This window comes from Enoplosus armatus, chromosome 20 (genome assembly GCF_043641665.1).
Source record: "Enoplosus armatus isolate fEnoArm2 chromosome 20, fEnoArm2.hap1, whole genome shotgun sequence".
NCBI lineage: Eukaryota > Metazoa > Chordata > Actinopteri > Centrarchiformes > Enoplosidae > Enoplosus > Enoplosus armatus.
This window is the reverse complement of record NC_092199.1, coordinates 13,493,645-13,497,640: the sequence shown is the minus strand read 5'-3', so window position 1 is coordinate 13,497,640 and position 3,996 is coordinate 13,493,645.

Genomic DNA, 3,996 nt, shown 5'->3' with positions numbered 1-3,996 from the left:
ATACAGTACTGAAAAACACAAAGAAATGCTCGAATGCAAACGTAAAATATGAACACTTGTACGGATAAAAAAGAAACATTCATATGCATGTCTGCGAGCGTACACACCCACACACACACACACACACACACACACACACACACACACACACAGATACAAACGCTGTAATTAAAATGCCAGTGTCTCCACCTGCAGTCATATTCTTCTGAGCAGATTTGTACAGTGAACGCGCAGTCATGTCTCTAAAAACGCTTTGATCACAGCGGGATCCTGCGGTGGCAAGGTGAGCAGCACATTTACATCTCATTCACAGAGTACACAGCAAGGTGAGCCTGCCTGCCTCACTGCTCCTGTCTGCATGTGTGTGTGTGTGTGAGCTTTTAATTCTCTTTATTATGTCTTCTCTCTTGTACCGTTTGTGTGTGTATGCATGTGTGTCTGCGCCAGCACTAAACCAACAGGTTTTTAGGAAATATGATTTAATACATATATGCATTGCGTACAGGCAAGTAAAGTTTCCTCTCCCAGGCCTTGTACAATAGGATGCTGTTGTTTTTCTCTGCCACCAACTATCTTCCTTAAGCTTTATAATCATATTGGTTGGTTATTTTTTGCTCGCAAAGTGGTTTGTGTGGAGTTGGCACTTTTCATCTAGTGCAATGGTGCCAACATTTCCGACCACCTCATACTGCATACTCAGTTGTTTTCTGATTAAAAACTCGCCCTGTAGAAGCAAGCCCTGGATTATATAGGCTCAAATTAATTACCTGGTGTAAATATTGACGGGTTAATGATTCCTATTATTTCTAATATTTTACGGAATCTTACCTCTAACTCCATCCATTTGACACAAAAACATGACTCCGCCGGTGCGCTCAAAGTGTGTTTTCGTGTGAGTGACTGTTTGCAGAATGTGGGCAAACCGCAATTTTCAGGGCTGTAAGTCTCCATCTGTCTGACTAACAGGACTTTTCGACACAAGAAACGACAAGAGGCCTTGAGTGTGTGTGTGTGTGTGTGTGTGTGTGTGTGTGTGTGTGTGTGAGTGTGTGTACTGTGGATGACATCATTTACAAGTGTACTAAATCCCGAGCAGGCAGCCACATAAGCAGCCAGAATGGTGGATTGTGCTCCGGAGAGCAATGACTCGTAACACTGATGGGGGGACAGTAGGTAGAAGGACAAGTTGGGCTTGATTTACTTCGCAGCCAACAGTGGAGCCACTGAGATGTTAACATCCGTCTTTCATGCTTTGGTCTTGTTTGCATCTAAACATTCATTATTTTCCATTCACCTCGGGAAAATGCAGAGCGCAAATTCAGAGAAAGAGGTGAAATTAAAATGGTTTGAGGTTTTAAAGAAGGAAGAAAAGAGGGCAAGAAAGAGGGGACAAACCAATCAGCTAACTAGCTAAATGAAGGAGCAGCAGGAAGTTATGATGCAGTTTTACCTGGCAGAAGAAGCAGGTGCACAGACCCGCGGTGGCCGTCTGCAGTCATCCAGGTCTAATCAGACCAGGTAATGATGCGCTGCTCGGTTTGTCCAGTCCCAGACGGGGCCGAAAGCAGGTGAGTCTGATTAATCAGGAAGCAGCTACACAGCCCTGGTAAACACCAAGCAGACACAATTCATATATCACTGCGTGATTGTTCTCAGCTGGACAGGATGGAGCTTATTCACCCTTAATCATTTCTGAAATATGTCCCAGTTAGCATGCAAAGAGGAAAATCTCTTCCAAGAGTTTTGTGGCTGCGGAGACTGATTTTGTCTTTCGTCTGAAGCGTTGCTTTTACTGCATAACACTAGCCATTTTGGAACATTTGAGATAATATTTTCCCATCATGCAAGTTGATTCTGACAAAAATCTCATCAACTGCTTCACAAGCCACAGACTAATGCTGTCCTTCAAGGCCAATGGAACTGAACAAGTCTCATGTCTTCTCATAATGTAATGAGATCCATACAGTATCAAGCTGAGGCTATTTTTATTTTAAACACGTCTCCAAGGACGACGGCCTACATGGCATATCAACAGTATTTAATTTTGAAAATATTTCTTCAGTTTATCCATGAGCTGACAAGAGCCGGGGAAGTGGTCAGCGGTCAAAGGCATATCTCGTTACAGAGCGAACATCAATATGTTTAGGAGACGTGCCTTCTGATTGATTTTGCGCTGTATTGGAGGGATGTGCACACAGGCATGTCAGGCTATAGTCAGGCAAATTACAATGTTTTGGTCAGAATCGATTGGTGTGATGGAGAAAGGAGGGAAAATAGGGAACGGATCAAAATGACTGGAGTTCTTTCTTTTTTCTGGTTTTGACAGTATGAAAGGGTCAGACATGCAAACACAGATCAGAATAATGGTTAGGATACAAACATGCATCACGGTTACTTAGGATGCATTTTGGCCACTTAGTACCACTCCAATTTACATAGAAGCACAAACCACATTTTTATGTCAGAAAATAAGATAGCTGAGGAATAGGAAATCAAGAAACCTGTCACACCTCTCATTTCCTAGTGATGTGCTGTGTTTGTTCATTTGGAGAAAGGCTGAAGGTGTGCATTTTCCGGTACAGGACTAATGACACATGCCAACAACTCCATATGGACTATCTTGGAAAGATATGTTGACACACATTGTCTCCCTTACAAATCCCCATGGGCAAATAAGGTGCAATTTATTTTCTTAAAGGTACCCTGTGGAGTTTTTGACCACTACTAGCACTCTGTAGTAATGTTTTTACAAGTTGTATTGGTATCGTGCGTGTGCAGACGAGGACACACTATCACCGATCAAAAAACTGGTTTGCATGAAGAAGACTGCTACTAAGCAAACATGAATGTAAACAAAGCGCACCATAAAATATTTAAAAATTCAGTTTGTAAATCTTTTATGATGAAGGAAGTGCACTCAACACATCTACTAAACCTTAAGGATACACACGTGTATTTTTGGTGAACACACCAAAGTTACACTGAATGTAAACATGCCTTTTGTTTGTTTATAAGAAAACTCCACAGGGCACCTTTAACATACTAAAATGCATGCATAAAATGTACCTTTATAAAGACCCATGTGGGCAAAGATAAATACAGCAGAAGCATTGAATAACATGCAACAATAAAAACATTCTAACCATCTAGTGATCACAGTAGTATGTTGCCACAGGCAGCATAGTAGTAGATATGAATTAATATACAGTACATCTATCTGTACCTTAATCTTCATGTGTGATAACTGTGGCAGTTGGTGGTAGGTCGCTGACAGGAGGAGAAGGAAGATGAGAATCATCCTGATGGGACGAGCAGCAGCATGTGAACCCCATTACCTCTCTCTGGATGCAAAGCATATTCCTCTGGTATGTATCTGTAAGTGCAGAGGCCAGGAAAGAAATGGAAATTGCAGGTTGTGACATGGTTAAGATGAATAGTGCTGCTTTTTGACAAGTCAGTTGCTTTCAAAACAGAAAAAAAAACACAATTTATTTTCATAGGTCACATCCTGCGCTCCTGTATCTACAGTAGCAGTGAAATCTCCACATTACAGTACACTATATATAGATCGCTGTGTGAGCTCAGAGAAAATGCTCTGGCTTTAGAGGAAAATGTCAAATGGCTTGTTGACGTCAACATCAAGTCGAGCATGAAACTGAACACATTTTCCACATCACGTGAAAGTAGGATTATAAACACATAAATAATGAACATTTTTGATGCACACTGAAAAACGTAGCCATATAAGCTCACGCTGACTCTTGTTCAATGTTCATACATGGATATTATCATTGTGCAGATATGACTTCTCTCCATTTTCCAATGATTTTCTGTCCAGGTTGGTGCACAACACGCCTTCCATTATCTCCTGAAACTCAAGAGCTCCACCATAAACGACAATTTCACCAATCAATACGGTAATTTCATACAGGAATATACAAGGAGTTACAAATGGGGTTACAGCCGGGGGTGTGCGGGGAAAGATGTCACATTTTA